The 24,861-nt window shown below is 43.8% G+C and overlaps 1 protein-coding gene across 3 annotated transcripts in view; it reads left to right on the forward strand.

Annotated features, from left to right (window-relative positions):
• RIPOR2 (RHO family interacting cell polarization regulator 2) overlaps positions 1–24,861 on the forward strand; it is a 622,104-nt gene that overhangs the window by 42,501 nt on the left and 554,742 nt on the right. The window lies entirely within an intron of this gene.

Consider the following 24,861-nt stretch of genomic DNA (forward strand, 5'->3'; position numbering starts at 1 on the left):
CCTACTCCACAAGTTGCCCTGGAAGTTATCCACCTCTTTGTACCACATTTTGAGCTTTGCCTCACATTTAATCCTTGTCATCATTCCCACATCAGAAAATGCCAATGACAAAATACTCCTATGTATTATCCCAAGCCCTGCCCAATAACTAATCCTATAACAGATCCTACTTTACTTGCTCCTCACAAAATGCATGCAAGGACTGACCCTCCACTGCCTGCTAAACCCAAAAGCGAAGACTGTGATGTGGACCTTCCATGTATACTCCACAAGATGCCCTGGCATGATGTTCTGGTGCATATCCAATGCCTAGCAATGTCACAAGTTTGATCCTAAATGAGGTATTCAGGTTAAAACATGCCAGTTATGATCCTGTGCATACTTCTTAAACATGGCGCTCCTCTGAGTACGCACACAGCAGATGTCTCCTGCTGGGACACCTCCCCTTTGTGATCCAGGGGAGGATGTGGTCTGGTGGCTGGAAACCAAAGATGCTATTCCGAATCTCAAATTTTCCACTTGCTAATGTTATGTTATGATATCTTAGAAAGCGCTCGATTACCCATGGGTGTCTTGGCGCTGCCTTGTTCTGAAACCAGTGTGAACAGTGATTTCGCTTGAGAGGTAGCCTAATAAAACTGAGCACGATGAATTTATTGATTAAAAAAACATGTTTTAGGGACTTTCCTGAACTGTAGGAGATTGGACATTTCTTTCAGTTTGAGAGGGAGAGGGGTCCAGAGTTTGGTTGTACAAGCACCAAAGCTTTTACCTCCCCAATAGGATTTCCTAAATTTGGGACCTATAACATTTTTGCTGCTATTGATTGTAGTGGTCTGGAAGGGATATACCAGGAAAAGCGTTGTATTGGATACTCGGGTCCTGTGTTGTGAAGTCCATTGAAGGCAATACACAGCACCTTGAGGCTTTTCTTTTTTTTTAGGTAGCCAGTACAACTCCCTGAGTGCAAGGGCTGCTGACTGACGTTTTGATATTCCACATAGGAGACGTTCTGCTGCATCTTGCAATGTCTGCAGTTTGGTCAGTAGTTTGTGTTGCCTATTAATGTACAGGTTGTTGCAGAATCTAGTTTAGATAGAATTAGTGCTGGGACAACTGTATTTTAGAGGTTAGTTGGGATAGGATAGGAGGACTTGACCTTCAAAGCCAGATCCTGAGAAATTGACTATATCTCCCTGTGACACCATTCCCTTACCTACCTTAATTGAGACCATCTCGAAAAAGGCGGTCAGCCTATCTTAGGAAGCAATTGGCGTGATTCTGTTGACAGTGTTGCACTATACATATTCCCATAGCTCATTACCCTCCCATGTATTCAAGCAAAGATCTGGATCTGCCTCTCGATTAGTTCATTCAGCATGGTATCAATCAGGCGAATAAGGAGTTCAGTTCTGGAGCACCTAAGGCAAACAAGCCAAACAGGAGATGTGCTTTAAAGTGATAATGAGGACCGATCAGGCACGGCCCGTACAGGTAAGAGCGGTGGGGCTGGGTGGGGGCGGAGTGGACAGACGACGACGAGGTAAAGTTAAATCAAAAATATAAATAAACCACTTATCTTCCACTCGCCCGCATCGCTGAGTCAGTGATGCGGCGAGCGCAAGGTAAGTGGTTTTTGTTTTTTTAATTCAAATGTACCTTGTCGTCGACTTCCCCACCGCCCGCCCCACCTCTCTTACCTGCACGGGCCACGCCTGGACCAGATTACATGATATTCTGATATTAGATATTAGAGGTACCCACCCACAGAAAAAGAAGCTGCTGTAGATGAATCATATACAACCTCCAGATGAGTTCATGTTGAATGGCAGAGTAGCCTGTTTGCCACGTCATTCATCAGTTCCATACAATGCCATCCTGCCATGTAGAGGAACAATGCCACTCAAGCACACCGCGTACTTACAGCTGGGCCTATTCACTGCTGATGACAGCAAGGAGCGCCTCCCCACTCCCCTCCTGCTCTGCTACCCAGAGCAGTGAAGCTTATTTTTGAAACAGTGGTGTGAAGGGTTGTTCAAAATGCTGCTTGTTATAAAACCTTTTTGAGCCATTAGGTTTGGCGTTGACTTACAGCCTTTTGGGTTGTACATCATTGTTTTGTCATGGTTTTTGAAAAACGTTATTGTTGGGAAAGCTGCAGGGTCATTGTCAATCTAAAAAAAGACATTGGCCAAAAGCAAAAATACTTTTTGGTCTCAACACACTTTGTGTGTGCAAGCGCTCCTTATTAAAGGTTAGACTATTGTCATTCACAGTGAAATTAGCCAATGGCTGTATGGACTGATCCAATTAGCCTATTGTATATTCTGTAGTGTGCTGAAGTAAAACGTGAATGGCACAAAACAGACCAATGGATGGAGAGGGCAGGCTGGAAGCCTCGTTATGTATATTATAGATACAGTTTTAGTGAAATCAAGAGGTCATCACTAGCTTCAGACCTAAAAGTCCTCCTGTGCATGACTCCTCAGTGGCACACACAGAGTGGTGCTGTGAGAACCCCTGCGTTATCAGGTACAGGGGGGGTCTTGATGGGCCTCTTCTGTCTGCAATTCTGCAGACAAAGGTTCATAAATAATTGAATTGGTGTGTGGGTGCGTGAATGTGTGAAAGGACGGAATGGATGGGTGTGTGAGTGAAAGGGTGGATAAATTGATGAGTTAAAGTATGGATGGGTAAATGGATCTATGAATGAGTGAAAGTGTGAATGTAAGGTGGGATGAGTGAAATAATTGATAAATGAGTGAAAGAGAGGATGTGTGGGTGGATAAAAGGGTGGATGGATGGATAAGTAAAAGAATGGATGGATACATGAAAAGGAGGGTGGATGGATGGACGGGAGGATGGGTGGATGGATGAGTAACAAGGTGAATGGATAATCAAAGAAAGCACGGAAGCATGGGTGAGTGAAAAGAAGGATGGATGGATGGGTGGGGTAACAGGGTAGATGGATGTACAAAGTGAAAGTGTGAAAAGATAGAGGGTTAGATGAGAAAAAGGATGGATGCTGGGGTATGATGAATCCCCAACATAAGCAGTAAAAACAGGGGTGTCGTTTTTAATGGATCTCTTCTGTCTACAACTTGGTAGACAGAGATGAGTGAGTTATAGGATGGATGGATGGATGTGAGTGAGTGAAGAGGTGGATGGATGGGTGAGTGAAAGAATCAATGGGTAAATGGATGAATGAATAACAATGGATGTAAGGATGGATGAGTGAAAGAACGGATGGATGAGTGAAATGGATGGTGGATGGATGAATGGATGGGTGAGATGAGTGAAAGGGAGGATGGGTGGATGAGGGAAAGAATGGTTGAATGAAATAATGTATGAGTGAAAGAATGGATGAATGAGTAAAAGGGGTGGATGGATGAGTGAAACAATTGATGGATAGGTGAAAGGGAGGGTGGATGGATGAAAAGGTGGATAGAAGGATGAGTGAATGAATGGAGAGTGAATAGGTGGACAGACGAGTGAACACATGCATGGATGAGTGAGTGAAAGGATGGATGAATGAGTGGAAGGGTAAATGGTTGGAGGGATGAGTGGATATATTGGTCAACGGGTGGATGGATTAGTGAAAGGTTGGATTTCTGGGTATAAGGGCAGATGGATGGAGTGAAAGGATGGGTGGATAGATGGAGTAAGAGGGTGGATGGATAGATGAGTGAAAGGGTGGATTGATGACAGACTGGAAGGATGGATGAGTGAAAAAGTGGCTGGAGAGATAGCTAGGTGAAACGATGGATAATGGATAGGTTTCATGGCTAGAATTGGAGATGGATAGATGGGTTCGGATATGGATGGGCGGACGGACAGAATGGTTAAAGAATGAAAGATGGATGAGTGAAGGGGTGGATGGAAGGATGGATAAAAAGATGCATGGATGACTGACAGAATGGATGGATGAGTGAAAGGGAAGGAGGAATTCAGAAAATATCTTAAAACACTGCTTTTTCTGGACTAAGTAGTCTGATTAATTTGTTATATGCTGTGTGGGGCTGAGATACCCCTCCCAGGGTGATTCGTGCACATTATAAATTCAGTTAGCATAACATAACAGGGTGACGGAGGGACAGTTGGGTGAAAACATGTATGGATGAGTGGGTGGAAAGGATGGATGAAAGAGTGAAAGAGTTAAAAGATGGATGGATAATTGGATGGATGGCTGGCTGAGTGAAAAGGAGGTTGGAGGTGGAGTGAAATTATTGATGGCTGCTGGATGGATGACTGAAAGGATGGGTGGATGAGTGAATGGATGGATGGAGAGATGGATACCTGAAAGGGTGGATGGATTGATGGGTGGTTGGATGGATGGGTAGGTTTAATCTATAGGTTTGACTATGGGTGGGCGAGTGGATGGATGGATGGAATGTCAAAGACTGAATGACGGATGAAAGAATGAATAGATGACAAAATGTAAAGGTGAAATGGTATGGATATCAGCAGGTGGATGGAAGGTTGAAAGGATAAATGAATAGATGGTTGGATGAAAGAGACAAGAAAGCTCTTCTGGTGAGTGTTGCGATGACTTGCTTTGTTTGCTTGGCTCAATAAGAGCTTAGGTTCATAGTAGGGGGGGATTTTAATTTTCTGGCTCGTCCCTGGCATACGCATCATGATATCAGCAAACACTGATACGTGACAACCCAGTGACATCAGTACTGCTTCGTAGGAAGCACATCATCTTTTAAAAACCATTGTGTACACGCATCAGAAACACAGATTAGTAACGCATGCACAATATTTTCCGTACCAAAAAGACTGAATGGAACGAAAACAAAGAATGCCACTGATTCTTGTACTCCCTGTGAATAGAACAATAATACAACGATTGGAATAACGTCCAATCAAGTGTGGATTGCCAGGGGTTAGATCCCAAGTAGAACTAGGCGCAGTGTGCATCATGACAAACACCTCTGCCAGGAAAGTGAACCCTGACTGCTCAACAATGGCCGCCTCATTTTCTAAGCAATTTAAAAACACTCTGAACATTAACTGAATTGTAGATTTTTCAAGCCATAACTAGTGCTACTGTTTGGTAGGTACTCACAGGCGCTTCTGTCACTTTCACGTGTGTTGTACAGCGGTAGGTTATCAGCCTTTGTGCTGATGCACTACCTAGGATGGCTAAAAAGACAGCCATGATTTTATTTTGTGGCCTCCCTGTATTTTTTCCTTCATTCCCAGTTATTCTGTGCTGGCATTTTAAATTATCAATACTCTTGCACATTTATACGACACCTAATTTTTCTATTTACAGGTTTTTCAGTGAGTTAACACTCACACGAATGATGAAAGCACTTGACCTATTATTACTACTCGTGAATAGGTGGCGGCCTCTCTTATTTTAAAGATTTTGAATCCTCAAATGTTTTTTTTTAATTCTTTTCAGTTGTATGCATCACGAATTGTGGCTAGTGAGGCTGAGTCTCAAGGCAGACATGGTGGAGGAGACGGAAACTCAAAATGTCGTTGGTTTCCAAAATAACATCAGCTTCAGATTGACCCAGTCGTGTCAGACATGCGCCATGAAGTCTAGCATTATTATCGTTGCCCGGGGGTCCAGTTATTTCCAAACAATGATTACTGAGTCAGACGACTCATTTTTGTTTTATTGAACGATGCATTGTCACCAGTTTATTGACCACATAAAAGGCAGCGCTATTGATTCCACTGGCTTTAGAGTGACAACTAATGGGAGAGCTATAGAAGGGAGACCTTAACCAGGGCATATATAAGGTAGACAGCAAGAGGGGACTATTTTTACCCTTGGACGTGAAAGCAGCACTAAGCTGTCCATTCTCAAGCAAGCTTGCTTGCAACGCGGCCTGCTGACTTTGTGTCCAATTTCCAAACACTCTATAACACCGACTAAGGATAAAACTGACATAACTGGCTCGTTTGTTAGTGTACCGCGCCAAAAATATGGCGCTGTTGCTTTAAAGCGGGAGCCTTTGATTAGCTTGGAAGCTTGATTTCTCTATTGAGTGCGAAAGACGGAAGGTCACAGTATTTAACCTTCGAATCACTCCGGCTCTGCGCCTCGGCTAATTTCATGCCACACTGCTCAGCTGCTGATAGCTCCTCGAGCAGAGAAAAGTTATCTAAAGACGGGAAATGGGGTTGCAGATTAGCACGAGCCTGTCCTCAATCATTTAGCAATGCCTAACAGAAACGAGCCTTCAGGGGTCCCTGAGAGAACAGGCCAATTTAACCTCCTTAGAAAGAGGTGGCAAATCTCTACTCTTGTTTCGAGAATTCCCTAAGCAACAATCCCCATACCTGCTCCATGGTACTCCTAAACCCAGTGTCAACTGGCTCGTGTCTATAAAGGTCTGTGCGAACGCAGCTAACGTGCTACCGACTGTTCCAAAGTATTTTACCCATATTCTGCCGCGGCCTGTGTAGGTAATGCAAGGGTCGGGGTATCGGGAGGACCTATGGGATAAGGGGAGATCACCTAGGGGTCAGTAGCGGCTCCTTGAGGGAGTGCTGTGGGGGAGGGCATTGCGCGCAGTGCAACGCTAAATCGGCGACACAGCGCGCAATGTAATTCATTTTTATTTATTTATTTACTCAACTCCGGTCGGCCATATGCCGGAGTTTACTACCCCCTCCCCCGCCCTGCCCCACTGCACTCCCTCGAGGAGCCGCTACTGCTAGGGGTACCTGGGCCCACAGACACAGCGCCGTGACACATCCACTACGACACACCAGTAGGGATCTGTGCCGCCAGCCACGAGTGCTGACGTCACCTTTTATTTATACTCCCCGGTACGCGCCTGGTCCAGGGAGGTGAGTGTGTTACAAAGTTGTGTATGAGCCGGGTGGCTCTCTACAGGTAAGAGCGGTGGGGTGGTGGGGCCGGATTGAGGGGGATTCGACAGACGACTGCGAGGAAAAATTAAATAAATAATACATTTTCCCTCGCCGTAGTCTGTCGAAATGCCCCCCCACCCGGCCCACGGCTCTTACCTGCACGGGCCGCGGCTGCCTATATTCTATGTAATTTATATAGTGCATGGCTACCCGACAGGCCTCCCAGAGCTGGTAATAAACCTCTACTAACAGTGCCGAGTGCCTGCCTAGTGCTAAAATAGGTATGTTTTCAGCTGTTTCTTGAAACTGATTTCTGATCTTTCCAGTCTTATGTGCACAGGGAGCGTTCCAATGTTTGGTCGCTAGATATGGGAAGGAGCTTCCCCCGCATCTTGCTTTATTGACCCTAGGGACCAGTAGTAGGCTGTGGCCCATGGGCGTAGGAAGTGTGGGGGATGCGGGGGATATATCCATCCCCAGATTTTAAAGTGGGGGTGACACGGGGAACTGGCATGGGGGGGACGAGGGGACAAAAAAAATTCCCCTCTCCCTTCTGTTATTCACAGGGCCATTAGCGCGCGAAAGCGCTACCTAATGGCCCTGCACTTGACCAGCCAGGAGTCAAAGAGGCCCCCCGCCCTCTGCCCTTGGTTATGCTGCAGGAAGGCTCGGTGTTCTAAGGGAAGAGAAGGAAAAAAAACTCTTTTCCTTCATACCCAGAGAAGGCAAGCACAGTGTCAACTTCTCCTGATCTGCCTCTTGGAGCGGCCCTCCTCCCCCTCTCTCTTTCTTTTTCCTCTATCTCTTTCTGTCTCCCCTCCTCGTTAAGTTCTGATTTCAAGAGACAGCCCTTAGCCTCTTACGTTCTCTCTCTTGCCTCTCCTTGTCTTTATGTGTTTAATTGTGAAATGGAGCGAAATTGGAAGAACACTTTGGCTGGAAATGGCCTCATTTGCTGACTGTTTTATAATTCCAAAGAAAAACCTCGGGACGGAGAGAAAAAATGATTAAATACCTAAATAAAGCAATACAGAGTGGTCGGCAGACAGGCCAGATTGTTATTTACACCCACACACATTAGCACCACTTTACAGAGTTTGCCAGTGAAAGCGCTACTTTCTTTTTTTCTTCTTTCTTTGAACAACATTGTTTTTCAAGGGTGGGGAAGTGCACCATTCCTAAATGGACTGCAATACCTGGTTGAGGGGTGGAGTAGAAACGTTTAATATGATCGTTTTCAACTGTTTTAATTATTTTAGCTTATAAAATGTGTACTGCGATTCTGTGTTTGGGGGTGTGGTCTTTTTTAAACCAACCTGCTTACATTTTGAAAGGATATAAGCAACGGACACTGAAACAGGTGCCTTCCTGCCTGGTCCTGTAGCCATGTCCTGACTTTTACAGGCAAAATCACTTACTGATTTCTGAATAATGAGTTTAAAACTGTTAAGGTAACCATGTTGTTCCTGAATACATTTCACATGCGATGCTTATTCTTGCATTCCTTATGAGTGTTTGCTTTTTCCAGGGTGTTATTCGTTTTTTTCAGACAGCATTTTACTGTTGTCTAAAGCATCATTTGAATTTAGTCGCAGCACAATTGAGTTGTAGCTTAAGGCAGTGCAAGTTTCTCTCAGTGGGGCAGTATGGTGCTCAGTGTGGGAGAGGATGTGGCACTCTGGCCAGAGCTGCTGAATTTGGAACTTGAGTGCCATTTTCAGCCTTCATGACCAGTCCACCAGACCACACTACTGACAGAGCTCATTCTGACGCTACACCTTAGAAGGCCCGATAGACCTTAGAAGCCCAGGTGTCTTAGCACCCGTAGGTGGACCCTAACGGCGGCAAGTGTGAGTTAACCTTGAAGGCCTGTCCACCACAGTCCACCACAGTTCACCTCCAGTCTTGCGAGCAGGCATACAAAGAAGCACACCCTAGACGCACCATCGACAGTGACTGTCACTGAGGTCACAAGATCCTTGAGGCCAGTCCACCGCACCCATTGGTACCTCCATTGGCCTTTTTCAGCAGTGTTGGTGCAACTCACCAGGGATCAGCAATGAAGGATTTGCAGGCACACCAAACTTAGGGGGTGATTATAATGGAGGGGGAACTGCCACATCACCCCGTCAGTGGTGGTTCCACCGCCATAGGTGACTGCATTACCGCCAGCCATATTACAATGGCGGGTAGTTCCCTGGCGGTCAGAAAGACCACCACCACACACCCAACTGGCGCCTTGAGCCCGCCAGTGCGGCGGAGGGGCTTGTGGTTCCTACAATGCTGGTGGTGCCTACCAGCCACCACAGTAGGGATTACGATACCCTTTACCCTCCAGCCTATCCATGGCAGTTCACCCCCCATGGAAAAGTTGGTGGAAAGGGACATTGGTGGCCCGTAGCAGGCCCCTGTCCCCTCAGCCCCCAGACATGGGACCCAGGGCGGTATCTAAGATGCCCCTCTACATATCATGGCACCATGTGACAGGCACCTCATAGTGCCTGCCACGTAGTGCAGGGATATATGTAACATGTCCTTTTTAGGTCTTGGCCTGCGTAGGCTGCGCTTGCGCAGTCTCGCTGGGCGAGAAAATATGTCTTAGAGTAGGGAGGTAAATGAGACAGCTCTTCCCCATTGGCTGGCTTCCTAAACGGCGGCCAGCCTTTGTAGAAGAGCTCTGTCCGTCCCTTTAAGCCCCGTCCATTTCGGATTGAGGGGTGTGTTTTTTGCTGTCCTTTCTATCTGTGACGTCATCCGTCACTCAACAAAAAACACGCCCCCAGTCTGAAAAGGACGGGGCTTATCCGCAACTGCTGCCACCATTTTGCTTGTTTACATTGCGGCGGATGATGCAGCTAGCAGCACCTGCTGCAATGTAAAAGATAGGCACTGCAAATGCCATAATGGCGGTCCCATTGTAATGCCTATCGTGGGGCGGCCACCTTGAAGGCCAGCGGTCCCATTCCCCGATTCGATGGCGGACTGACTGAAGTCCGCCTGCCATCGTAATCAGCCCCTAAGTTTGCAAACTTCATGATCTCTGCTTCATGCACAAACACTTTTAACATGTGCAGCCTGCTTTCGGGCCACTGGAGTTATGCAGCAACGGGAGCCAAAAAGATGTTGCAGTGTTGATTAAATTATGCAACAATAAAAAGGCTGCAGCGTAATGCAGTGCATTTTAGTGATACTTTATTATTTTGACATATTTATACATACTAACAGCCTCTGCAAAGCTTTTGCCTCATTAGTACCTGTGTAACATACAAATGCAGCAGTGGGAAAGGTGACCAGTCAATCTTTGCAAAGGGCCCTACACTGCACAGCAACATAAGTCACATTTCTCTTAGTCATTTTTGATCCGTTTGAGCAACAAAATTGTTTTGGGTCAAATCGTTAGATTATGCAGCAGATGATGTATTATGTAGCAAATATGATACAGCCATAGTTAAGTGGAAACATTTTTCCACTTAACTTATTTTTTTACCCCAGCATTGTAGTTGATCAATTTGCAAGTTCCCAAAATCAAAAGTCGAGTTTGGGCACAATTTGTATTTTAGAAGCAGTCCTACAACACAGGGCTACTTTTAAACTGACCTCAGGCTTCAGCAGTGCACACATGCAAACGCAGAAAGGGCTGCTGGACTCAAAACTGCCATGCCCAATTATATTCTAGGGACTTAAAGGTAGTTCTAATCCCCCTGCCCTATTATGTACTAGGGCCTCATAGGAGAGGTCATGCCAATCATAGGGGTACCCTAACCCATAGTGCACCCTAGTGTATGTAGGTGTTTTCACAGTATCTTTAGGTGTCTCTTTCAGAATAGCACTGGCCCTGTGCCTGTTCAGGGAGAGGCCAGGGTCAGTCAGAGTCAGGTACCACCAGTACCAGTCAGCAAAACGTTGGGGAGTGCCAAGGGCACAGGATGGCTTTGCAACACTATAGTAGCACAAACTCGGAATTTAAAACCTAACACCATGGTTGGGGGGTTCTCTTCAATAATCAGAATTGATTTCTATCCTAATGAACCCATTTTCCAACATTAGGATAAGGAAAGACTGGGGAAAAATCATAACGTTCTAATCTATACCTTGAAGTTTTCATGCAGTTCTTTGATGATGTTTAACAGCTCACTGTTCAATGTTAGGATTTTAACTTATAAACTGTAAATACCAAAAGAATCTCTCAGACAAAAGTAGTAACTCACTGACCTGTTTACATGATATGCATTTTGTGATCTGCTTGGTACACGTTCTTTGCAGCAGGCATAGTACCCCACTGTGGCTACCTTACCATGAGTCAAAACTTCCACTAGACAAACCTCCGATCTCTCTCAATAAAGGTTATTAATCACCAAAGTTATGTTCACATTTTTATTGTTGCCTGAAAATTGCTGGAGACCAGGAATGCAGAAGCAGGTATTTTTCAAACCATAATGCACTTGCAAAAACGACGTCTCGCCCTAGGTCCGCGACCTTTGTATGCTTGGTGCTTGAAGATGCAAGATTCATATACATGTTTTTTAACATTTGTTCTGTTCAAACTGTGACAACATGCCTGCTTTTCTCAATATTTCACTTCGAAAGTATGCGATTTTATTTGTTTAACGGGCGGTGATTTGTATAGGGTCACTGGGAAGTTCACAAGGTTGTCCCTGTCCCCCCCAGAATTTTAGTGTCTCCTACGCCCCTGCTGTGACCAGTGCTTTCAATGTAAAAAGAAAAGGTTCAGTGCTCACCAACTCGATTGGGTTGAGCTTGGAAGGTGCGTGTCTGGGGGGGCGTGGCTCTGAGGCAGGCATGTACAATTTCAGCATTTTGTTTTTTAATGTTCAAGTTCAGCTCATAGGTGCACGGCATAATTTGTATTTGTTGTAATGTTATGGAGCATGAACTTGGCCAAAGGGCATGAAAGCGTTTTACGTAAAAAGCAGTACGTTAAAGCAAAGTTTTTTGTTTGTTTTGAATGGCAGGGGGAGATTTAAGTGATTTGCCCAGAATCATAGGTTGTTGAGCCAATGCTTGGATTTAATCTCCCTATGCCATAAAGACAAAAATGTATGCTTTCATGTATAATTTGTGCTCCTCATGTAAAGTGCTTTAATGCTCTCCTGCCAAGTTCGAGGTTTATATAACTGCAAAAAAGGACCAATTTTTCCCTGTGATAAATTTGCAATTTGCTGAAGTGTATTAGGCGCTTTGATAGACACTGGTGAGTGTGTTCCAGCGCTGCAACCTTACACTATAACTGACAGCGTGACTGTTCCACATATCCTTAGTCCTGTTGCGTTGCAGTTAGACTGTAAGGCTCAAGCAACAACCTAACACTGGAATGCACTCGCCATTAACCGTCATGCACCCATAACCCAGCGCCTGACCCATGAATGCACCTAGGAGTACAGGTACTCTCTTAACACAAGGAGAAGTCCCAACTCAAGGGAAGTGCTGGTACCAGTGAGTACCAGCCCATTTAAAGCACTGGTTGTGACGCTCGGATCATAAAGTTCTTCATGGCATCTAGATTTTGGATAAGCTGAGGGCCTTTTTGTTAACAGCTCGACCAAGTAGAGGGATTTGTACTGTATTCTGTTCTGGATTGTCAACCAGTGCAGGGCTGCCAATGCAGGTGATGCTGATATACACTTGGAGATTTTCTTAAGAGTACGCGCTGCGGCGTTCTGGATTACCTGCAGTCAATTTGACACATATTTGGGGCTGTCTGGGTAGAGGGAGATGTGAATTGATTAGTCCATGTACTGCCACTCTAAGGGGTGGAGCTAGGAGCCAGCCTAGAACTTTTCTTAACGTGCAAAACAGTCCAAAAGCTGCAAGCAGCAACATTCTTGGCTTGGACTTCCATGGATAGCCTGTCATCTAACCAGAATCCCTGGCTCTTGACTGAAGGGGAGGGCATGGGAAGTGGTCCAAGACAGTCAGGCCAATTAAGTTCCAACCAGCAGGATGGATTGCTTCCTACGACTATGATCTCTGTTTTATCCCCGTTCAGTTTCAAGCAGCTGTCAGACATCCAGTTTGTTACTTGTTTAAGGCCTGCGTTTAACTTATTTGAGTTATTCTTTGAGTCTGCAGAGAGCAGGATTTCGAGCTGTGTGTCGTCTGCCTAGCAGACCAGGTAGAACCCATGAGCCTGCACTATTGCTACCAGTCGGCATACATAGAGATTGAATAGTGTGGGACTTAAAGAAGATCCCTGTGGTACTCTGCTCATTAATGCATATGCTGCGGAGAGCGAGAAGTCTTCCTAGACCTGACGCCTCCGATGCTCTAAAAACTATGGGAGCCATTTGAGCGTGCTTTTGACTGTTCCTGCCTCCTGTTCCCTTTGGCCAAGGACCCGGTGTGAAACTGTGTAGAAGGCCGCGCTCTGGTCTATCAGAATAATTGCTGCTGTGCCACCTTGGTTCAGAATGGCTCTAAGCTCTTCTGCTGTAGCTAAAAGAGCGGATTAATTGCTGCTGCCCGGCATTAACCCAGTTTGAGTTGGGTGAAGGGCAGAGTGCGCCTCCACGCAGAGTGTACTTTAGCCACCCATAGGAGTATTACTCTTCCACCTCATGCTGTTAGCTTTTGAGTATATCATTCCATCCTCCAACAAGAATTTGCAAAGCTAATAGGCCTCACTTATCCAAGAGCTATTGGCTTTCCTAATGTGCTTTTGCACAGGTTGTTTGTGATTTCATAGAAAAACAATATCATGGAATACCATTACTGAGAAACCATTTCATCTAAACTAAGTGTTTAATGGAAATTTTCAGAATAAATATCATTTACCTATTTGTGGAAACCAAAATGGCAGAAATTGGCTTTTGATTACTTACTTATTATGTGCAAATGCAATTGTTGCCGATCTTAACATCAGAAACATTTTGTTGTAGATATTTATTTCAGTGCTTTGCTTCAGTGGATATTATTTATTATTTATATCGTCTACATTGTCAGACGATTACTTGGGATGCTTTTAATTCTCTGAGCCGGTAAACAGACATAATATCGATTCCAAAATATCGATTGGACAAAATATCGAGTAAAAAATATAGACTGGACAAAATATAGACTAGACAAAATATAGACAACAAAAATATCGAAAATAAGGTAAGTTATTAATATTTAATAATATTTGTGTAATATAAATCTGTAGCGGGTTGTGGGTTTATAGGGGAATAGGGTGGGAAGTAATTTAATTATAAATAATTAATTATGTAAATTTAATCTAATTGTTAATTAAATAATAATTGGTAATTAATTAAAATATAATTGTTAATTAAAAATGAATAATTGATAAATAATTAATTTTTAGTAATTTATTTTCTGTAGCGGGTTGTGTGGTTACAGGGGGATAGGGTGGGAAGTAATTTAATTATAATTAATTAATTATGTAAATTTAATCTAATTAATTAAATAATAATTGGTAATTAATTAAAATATAATTGGTAATTAATTAAAAATAAATAATTGATAAATAATTACATTTTAGTAATTTATTTTCTGTAGCGGGTTGTGTGTTTATAGGGGAATAGGGTGGGAAGTAATTTAATTTTAATTAAATAATTATGTAAATTAACAGTGGGAACAGTAATTTTTACCCCTACGCTATCCAACGCTTTCCCTACTGTTGCACCCACTGGAGTGGGAATAGTAATTTTTACCTCTACGCTATCCAACGCTTTCCCTACTGTAGCACCCACTGGAGTGGGAATAGTCATTTTTACCCCTACGCTATCCAACGCTTTCCCTACTGTTGCACCCACTGGAGTTGGAATAGTAATTTTTACCCCTACGCTATCCAACGCTTTCCCTACTGTTGCACCCACTGGAGTGGGAATAGTAATTTTTACCCCTACGCTATCCAACGCTTTCCCTACTGTAGCACCCACTGGAGTGGGAATAGTAATTTTTACCCCTACGCTATCCAACGCTTTCCCTACTGTAGCACCCACTGGAGTGGGAACAGTAATTTTTACCCCTACGCTATCCAACGCTTTCCCTACTGTTGCACCCACTGGAGTGGGAATAGTAATTTTTACCTCTACGCTATCCAACGCTTTCCCTACTGTAGCACCCACTGGAGTGGGAATAGTCATTTTTACCCCTACGCTATCCAACGCTTTCACTACTGTTGCACCCACTGGAGTGGGAATAGTAATTTTTACCCCTACGCTATCCAACGCTTTCCATACTGTAGCACCCACTGGAGTGGAAATAGTAATTTTTACCCCTACGCTATCCAACGCTTTCCCTACTGTAGCACCCACTGGAGTGGGAATAGTAATTTTTACCCCTAAGCTATCCAGCGCTTTCCCTACTGTTGCACTCTTTGGAGTGGGAATAGTAATTTTTACCCCTACGCTATCCAACGCTTTCCCTACTGTTGCACCCACTGGAGTGGGAATAGTAATTTTTACCCCTACGCTATCCAACGCTTTCCCTACTGTTGCACCCACTGGAGTGGGAATAGTAAATTTTACCCCTACGCTATCCAACGCTTTCCCTACTCTTGTACCCACTGAAGTGGGAATAGTAATTTTTACCCCTACGCTATCCAACGATCTCTTTAATGTAGCACCCACTGGAGTGGTTACATTAAATTTAAACCTTTTGCTATGCTACGGTAAATATATTCTAAATGTTTTATTAATAACATGTATTTATATATATATATATGTATATATGTATTATTATTAATAATTTTTAAAGTTACATTAATTATGTAATAATGTTACATTTATTTAATAATTTTAACAATGTTTATATTAAATATATTTAATATTATAATAGTTGTAACTTATTTTAAAGACATTAAAAAATCGATATTTTGGCAGTCTATATTTTTAACACTCGATATTTTAAACTCGATATTTTTGTACTTACCTTAGTAAAGATAGAAAGTCGATATTATGTCCCTCGATATTTTTTCATCGATATTATGGGAACTCGATATTTTGGTAGTAGATATTATTTCAGTGATCCTCTGAGCCATCACCACCCATAGCGTAGACAACATCCATGGCTAACCCTCACTACCCCTGAACACCATCAATCTCTGCCCCCTAAACTCTTCCCCGCACCCACACAACACTTATCCTTGAAGCCTAAAAGCTCTTTGTACCCAAAAACTTCATCATTATTGTACCCTAAAATAACTCATTACTCCTAACCACACCAATTTGTGAACCCTAGAACCCCTTTCTAATCCTAAACCCCACCCACTTAAATACCCCTTAAAACCCTCAGCACAACCAAACTCCATCCTTCCTTGAACTCTAAAAAACCCTCACCACCCTTAAACACCAGCCATCCATGACTATGTGAACTCATCACCTTAAACTACTCATCTGTGAACCCCTAAACACCCTTTTTTACATCTAACTCCATCCATCCCTGAATCCTTAAAACACCTCAATATCCTAAACTCCATCCCATTCTGAACCCTAAAAACTCTTAACCACCCCAGCCGCTACCCATATTTGAACCTTAAAAACCCTCACCAGCCCTAAACTCCAGCCATCCATGAACCCTAAAACCTCGACACCCATACACTCCAACCGTCCCTGAAACCTAAAAACACCTCACATCCCTAAACACTACTCACCCATGAATCCTAAAAAGCCCTCACCACCCCTGCACTCCACCCATCTCTGAACCCTAAAAACCCATTCTGTGCCCTAACGTCAATTATTCCTGACATCTAAGAACCCCCTCATCACCCTAAACAGGATTCATCCCTGAGCCCAAAAACCCCACAGTGGTCTTAAAATCCACCCATTTTAACGTCATTTTGGATTTTCTTTAAACGTATCTTTCCTTTAAAATGCTAAATGTTTCCTTTAATTTTAGATTTTTTCGTATTTCCTTAAAATGTTCTTTCTTTATTGGTTTTCCATGATTTGATTTCCTCCATTGTGGTTTCTATGTTTTTGTTTCTCTATGAATTCATCTACTACCTTTTTAACACTTTGTATACCAGCTTGGCTGCTGTTCAGCATGGATAAACTTTAGTGGCGCAGAAAAGAGAGTTGTGGAGTGTCATAGAGTGGAGTGGGGCAGAGTGTCGTAGAGTGGAGTGTCATGGAGTAGAGTGGAGTGGAGGGGCAATGAGTGGAGGGGCGTAGAGTGGAATAGAATGACAGACTGCAATAGAGTAGGGTGGCACAGAATGGCATAGAATCGGGTGGCATAGAGTGAAGTAGTTGAGTAGAGTGTCATAGAATGGAGTGACATTAGGTGAAGTAGAGTGTCATAGAGTGAGGGGGCGTAAAGTGTTTTTGAGTGGCATAGCTTGGAGTGGAATGGCATGGAGTGGTATGGAGTGGAGTGCTGTCGAGTGGCCTAGAGTAGCATAGAGTGACATAGATGGAGTGGTATAGAGTGGAGTTGAATGTCATAGATTAAAGTGTTGCAGAGTGAAGTAGACTGGCACAGAGTGGAGTGGCGTAAAGTGGAGAGGCATGGAGTGGAGTGGCATAGAGTGGAGTGGCGTAGAGTGAAGAGGCGTAGAGTGGAGTGGAGTGGTGTAGAGGGGAATGGCATAGAGTGGAGTGGCGTAGAATGGAGTCAAGTGGCACTGAGTGAGTGGCGTGGCACAGAGTTGAGGGTCATGGAGTGGAGTAGCATGTTATACAGTGGAGTGTCGTAGAGTGGAGTCTGCGTGGTGTGGTATTACACTGCTAATACAGACAACACATTTTCAATGGAAATTACCACTATATTGGCCAGAAATACGGTTTTACTGATAAACCTGTACAATATGAAAACGTGTGGAAATGGCATCAGCTAGTGTATTCGTTTGTTTTGATCATATTAAAATATTTGTTTCCAGCACACTTGAGAATTACAAAAAAAATTCTTCATTGTGTTTTCCTAATTATGATATATTTTGAAATATTGGCACAGTTCATTCACAGGTATTTAAATTGTATTCGGTGCTAGAAAATATCCTTTCATTCACACCCACAGAATGTCAGATATATCCTCTCACTTTGAAGACAGAGGAAGGAAAGTAAACACTAAGCTTCATCTGAAAACAGACCCTGACACTTGACCTCTGTCATTGAATGCAAAGCAAATGTGACAAGAACAAAATGTATAGGCCTGTTCACAGAAAGTAGGTACTTGTGGAAGAATACAGTAAACGCACTGTGCTCCAGCCTAAAACAATTAAAGAAAGCAAGCAGCCGTGAGTTACAAAACACACAGCTAATGGTAAGCAATAGGAGGAATGCATTTCCAGGGAAGTTTTCGTAATGTCCCTAAGAAGTCTGAAGCAAACCAGACTACTAGGCTTCAACCTAAAAAGGGATTCCTTTGTAATGCACGAGGGACTATAATAGATCAGAAAATTCCAGTCAATCATCAAGCTGTTCGTCACATTCAATTCTTTATTTCACATGTGCGCCCTATGCAGAATGCAATCCGTTTTTGCTACATTTCTGACAAGCATAGCCAGTGGGTCTGTCTTTAATGTGCTAAAAACTTGTTCACAAAACTCCTGCATACAGTACTCCTGCATGCTTGTGTTTGCATTCATTAGCACATTAAAGCCAGACCAATTGACTTTCGCATTGCTTATCAGGGGTGTAGCTTGGTCAGTATGAAGGGGGTGGGGGAGCTTCAGATTTTGGAGCAATCACGCTGGGACATCTTGTTAAGACTTATTATTTGAGAAGCAGTACATGAGAGGGGCTTAAGTGGCAGTGTAAAGAGAATGGAGTGTGGATTCCTAGATGTACTTAAAACACAATATTTTTCAAACGAATCCGCATTTTTTAGACCATCAAAACATAGAAGAGAGAGTGTGTGTGTTTTCGTCAGTGTGGGCATGTAAAAATCTCAGGTTTAATCTGACAGACACTTCGCATTAGTGACAGTACCTGAATGAAAGCACTTGTACCCAGCTATTTACTACAGAATTTATTTTTTTCTTGCAACAACCCCCCCCCCCCCAACCCCCACCCCCACCGGAGCTATAACAACCAACTGCGTTACCTAGACACATCTTCTGCTAATGTATTTTGGAAGCGCAAGTTTACCAAATTCATTTTTGTAAATCAGTGGGAATAACACTGTTTACTGTGAAATTCATGTGCAATGGATGAGGATTGTAACAATCAATGGCAAATACAGTACATTTGTAGTTCCTAGGGTGAATTTTCAACTAACGCTATAAGTGGTGAACAACTTTGGAAGTGGGAGGCAGGTATAACATAGTCATCCTCAGTTGACAACCCTTAAGCAAAGCCCAATGGAAGTTTTACCTATTTCTGAGATTGTAAACATTCTTCACCATTTTAGACTTTTTGAGGCTCAAGAGCCTGGAAATGAAAGAGGTAAAGACCACGAAGAAACTCGATATGTGATGCAGGCAGATCACTTGCCAATCCCAGCACTGACACAATTAATAACAAAAACCTGCCAGAGCAAACAGGGATTGTTTTGGGGGTTGAATGCATGTATGAAAAATAATTAAATGGGCCAAAAAGTGGTCTGATTCAGTGTACTTTTCTGAAGTAAGACAGTCCCTTATTCATGCCTGTGAAGGCAGAAGGGTGAACTCAACCAGCCAATAGAAAAGTGATGAAGTAAAATACTCCTGTGGCTGATCTAAGGTGTGATTGACAAGCTCTGAAGCCAATGGCTGAAGGGTCCTCGCCCAAAGTAGCCGGTGGCTGAGGGAGGCTAGCCGAAGAGTCTTTCTGCATGTATTGACTGTGGATAGAATAGAATATGTTCGCCATGATTCGTACAAATGTAAATAAACTAAAAATGTGTATAATGTCTTTTACATTTCAGAATAGTTGCTTTATTTCACAGATTTTCTATGGGGAATCTGGAAAACCTGGCAGAACGCAGAAGGAAATAGATAATTTGTTAAGAGGAAGAGAGGTGTTGTTTTTCAAAAGATATTAGTTTGAGTAAAAAAATATAAACCTGACAAGCAAGGATAGGTTGAAGAGTCACACATCGCTTGAGGTAATATGGGAGATATGGAAGTAGAATGCATGAAATGAAAGTTTATCCAGGTTCATTCCAACAGTGTGCACATTCTCACACAGTCTTTATTTATAAGCATAACCATTCATGGGAAGTGCAGTGCAATCAATTGTATAATTTGTGAGCGTTGTAAAGAGCGGGTTTTACTAACCCTCAATGAAACAGCCTTGAAAGGATGCATGGTGACCTAAATTTACCAAAATTCAAATTTGTGACCTGCGGGTCTCACACAGATGTCAGACAGCAAGTTCTTAACTCACTAGGTCAATTATACTAATGGCTAAAACCAAAACTGTCTGAATGCAACGTTACCAGATAACTCCATGTCAACAGGGACAGCGGTCTGTAATACTGGGATTTCTATAACAATCTAATGCATGCTAGGATTTGAAGTCTTGAGCAGTTCACCAGAACCAACTAGACTAATTCACCTAAAAGCAATGATTTGTAAAGGGCATGCCCAGGACCGGCATCTGCTGTCTTTGATGAAAGATCCATTTGATAACCTATCTTGAATGTCAGTCTCATGATAAGGGACAATTTGACATCTGCAAAGTAAAGCTCGGATTACTTACCAGTAATCTTCATTACTATCAAACCTTGGAGTTAGGAAGATCAAAGCCAGTGCTCGCAAATTTCTCATTAAGGTCTATGTGCGAACAGCTGATGTACTCCACGTTTTTGCTTTCCATGATATGAATTGCTCTCATATGCACCCCAATACAAAACAAGCACATAAATAGGAAAATGAAACGAAAAAACCTGCACTGGATAAGATACTCCGGTATGGAGTAGGAAGAGTCTTCGTAAAGGTATCGATATGTCAGCATTACACGCTCCTTTCCTTCCCCGTCCGAGATCCTGCTTTGTTGGGAATGTACCACACTGGAATTGCATTATCCTTATTCCACTGAATCCACCAAAAGTCCACCACTAGAACCGGTGTTTATCCTCAAAATCAGCCTTATGTACCCACAAATATTGGAAAAATGTCAGCCATCATTTCTGTGTCCCTTTGACAAACACCTCATCTCACTGGGAAATGGGAAACAAAGTCAAGATGGTGAGAGAGGAAGAGAAGAATCATTGTCATAAAAAGGGGCTCCCTGCCACATGGTATAGCTTCAACTAGCCTTTTGTTTTCAGTCAATGCTGCATTTTGCAAGTGAGTACTTGTTTGCCCACACTTGTAAAGGATGAAGCAAAACTACACGCCACAGCATGCAAGTTGCTGCTGGGCAAAACGTTAGAACTGCTTGAAGGAGTCCTTTATGACTTGACATGACTCAGCAACTCTTGAGGATGGGTTGGTAAAAGAAGCATTGGTAATGCATTGGTTTCGCCTATGTAATAAATAAAAGAGCTGTTTTTATCAGTCATCGTCCTGAAAAAGGAAGGAGCTTCCTTACACATAACACAGGAGTGGAGAGGATGTGGCGCAGTGGCCAGAGCTGCTGACTTGAGAGCTGGGGATCACGGTTCGCAGCATCGTGTGATTCTATGTAAATCAATCACAATCTATTGGGTGATAAAATGTTATACAAATATGCTGCAAGAGTAAAAGCCAAATTTTATGAAAATATGCCTCAGCCAATAGAAATGGAGGAAAGGCAAGTGGCATGCACAAGAATCAATGGGAAGCTAGGGAAGAAAGGAGTCCATTTTAAGTTTATATTAAAAACAATAGATTTCTCAGGCAAAGAGCAAGCGCTGTGAAGGCGGATTGTGTATGATGTGAGAGGGGATTAAAAGAGGAGGGATTTCTATTTCTATTTCTGAAAGTAGAGGGGATATGTCAATGAGCCAGAAGATTGTTTTAAATGTTGTGTACTTACATCGGAGAAAGGAGTCCAGAAGATTTCATTGGATTTTCTGCGTTGGCAGAGATGTCAGATGTCAGCTATGAGAACATACCAAGTCTTGTTTCTTTTTTCATGTTCTTCAACCTGTAGGTCTGCTTTTAAAATGGGAATATCAAACCTGTACCAGAGCAAAAAATACGAGAATGCAGAGAAAAAAACAAAATTGGGTGAACCTCTTCTACCAGGCATGAAGCACTTAGACAACTTGCCACTGAAAGCGTTTCTCGTTAATCTGACACCAATAGCCTTTTCTATCGGTAGTATCCTCAGCCATACATTTGGATATAGCAAGGTTGTAAGTGGTTGCTTAGCACATGTTTCACATCCAGTTGGTCCTTCAGGCCTCTCAAGCTTTCTATGCCCATAACTGAGTGGCTTATCGGTTCGAAGCGTTTGCTTTGAATTCTGGGACTTATGGTCCCCTGTACCCAACTATAAAATCAGGGCTGTATGTCTGACAATGCAATTAAAATTTGGACTGGATGAGCTACTCACATGTGGCCCTGGGAAATGTGTAAGCTCAGCCTTATAGACAGCACCGCTCTGCATTAAGGCGCTCTGCATTCAGCAACACTCTGCATATAGGTCCATATTTATAACTGGACCAGTGAAAGTTAGTACCAATATAAAATGCAAAGACAAAATGCCATGGCTTTATACGGGGGATCACATCTGTCCCCTTTATCCAGGTGTCCAGGTACACAGCACTTGTAGTGCTGCCAGAGGATTCTGTTCCACCAAGGCACAACTTTTCCAGCTCTGATCTTTACTTTTATAACGTACTAGCAGCCCGCCGCAGCGTTGCCTGGGGCAGAAGGGGTCTGGGGGCAGCATTTCAGGCTTGCGTGCACTCCCGCCCCGGCCCCCGCCCGCCACAACTTTGTCTGTGTCCCGCACAATGTCGTGGCGGGCGGGGGCCGGGGCGGGAGTGCACGTAAGCCTGAAATGCTGCCCCCAGACCCTGAGCCTTACCGCAGTTGTTCTGGCCCAACCTCCCGCACCGGTCATCTTTACCCTTCCAAGATGGCGGTTCCATTAGAACTATTCTCTGCCCGATATGGCCGAGCCCTCTATATCCGGTGCCCCAGTGCACTTCCCCTCTATCCACGGCGCGATTCTGCACCGGGACGCCTCCTTGCCGTTCAACTTCGAACGCAGGTAAGCCTCGCTTCGCCGCCCGCTCTCCCCCCCACCCCACTGAGAGGCAGCCTACAGTCCACTCAGACCGGCCCTTCTTTTGTCACTTCAGGTATCGATCCAGCCTATCCCTCGCTGGAACTGCGGGTAAGAATCCCCTTCTTCGCGCCGATCGCGATCTCGGTTGCGGCGCCACTTTAAGTGTTAATAAATCCTTCACCAATTCCCCAGTGTTAATAAAATAATTCTTTAACCCCAGGCTAAATCCCCATTGGATCTCCGCCCTCCGCCTCAGCGCGAGCTCTCTACCGACCTAGAAGCGCCTAATCACTGCCCCTTCTAGCAGTGCCACGTTGGTGAGTTCAAACAGACCGCCTCACACCCTTCTAATAACTACCCCCCTGAGGTCCTGACCCGTCTCCCTCCTTCATTACGCTAGGTCCACGCTGCAGACCACAGGACGTTCAGCAATCCTTGACAGGCACACAGTTGCCTGATTCCCACGGAACCGTCTCCTAGATAATCACACGCTCAATTGATCACTGTTGATACAGGTAAGCGTTGGCCTGTACCCATGGAATATGTTTCTACAACCCCCGTGCCCTCTCCAATTACCTATTATCTAGCTGCCTAGCTAAGCAATTTTATCTCCACAATTGGTAATTTTCCTTCCAGTTACCAGCGCCCAGTTGTACCTTGGTTAATTCACCGCAACTACGTCCATACACCACTGGATTCGCAAGTCTCACTCACCAAGCTAATGTAATTATACTGGATCCTTCCTTTTTCTTACGCCACCATCACCTTCAAAACCCAATTAGTGATTCACACCAATGGCATGGTTTTTTGCACAGTGAGTCACAATCATTACACACCTTGCTCATCTTGCATGGTTTTCAACACATTGCGTCGTGTATGATCAGCACAGTGTGTCTGACACCTTCCACACAAGAATGAATTAGCAACACCTTAAGAGCATGGTATGAGGATTGCTAACTCTAGAGGTATTCTGCGTGATACACATGGTATTAATTCCCTGTTATATGTTCCCCTTGTCTACGTTTTGCAGGCTTTTTTCAGGCATACAATGATAGTCCTGATGATGATCCGTTACCCATGAAAGGATCGAAACGCCGTCAACATGATATGTGGGCTCAATACTAGTTCACTATTATGTGCATAATATGTTTTGTTCCCCACATATGTGAAGCAAGTATATCACAGAGTCCCCTTCTTGCTCCATTTTTCGTTTACATGCCTGATGTATTTGTATATGTTTGTACTGTCTTTAAGTCTGTGTAAGCTTTGTGGATACAGGACTGTGTCCCACTGTTTTATTGCTTCTTTTCAACTGGTTATATGAATTATTGAATAAATTTTGCAAGTCCGGCTGGACTTTTTTTGCTATTATAGCGCACATTGTGGCCTATAATTATTGTACCCTTCTATCCCTGTGTCAAGGACCATTGTTTTTCGTAAGACCAACCTCCCGCACCGGCTCCCTCCCGTCCCAAGTCCCAGAGCCTTACCTGAGCCGCCGCTCCTCCCCGAGCTCCTCACTTCACCGCCGCTCCTCCTCGCAAGCCTGAAATGCTGCCCCCAGACCCTGAGCTTTACCGCAGTTGTTCTGGGCCAACCTCCCGCACCGGTTCCCTCCCGTCCCGTGTCCCAGAGCCTTACCTGAGCCGCCGCTCCTCCCCGAGCTCCTCACGTCACCGCCGCTCCTCCTCGTCATCACGTACGTTGCGGCCAGCGCTACGTCGTGGCCGTCAGCGTCGCGGCCGGCGCTACTTTCAGGGCACTACTTTTTTTTTAAGTTATATTTTTAAATTTACTTTTTTTATTTTCTATAGCCTATGTCCATCTGCACAATCTGAGGATTACAACAATGTATTGGGTGTGTGGATTGGCGCTGTGGTTCCCGAGTTTACCTTGCCAAAAGGTTTGTGTTCTCTCTTTATAATAGTAGTATAGATTGTTGAAGATTTTTCAGCCCTATTTGTTGAATCAATCT

Source organism: Lissotriton vulgaris, chromosome 4_1, assembly GCF_964263255.1.
Source record: "Lissotriton vulgaris chromosome 4_1, aLisVul1.2, whole genome shotgun sequence".
NCBI lineage: Eukaryota > Metazoa > Chordata > Amphibia > Caudata > Salamandridae > Lissotriton > Lissotriton vulgaris.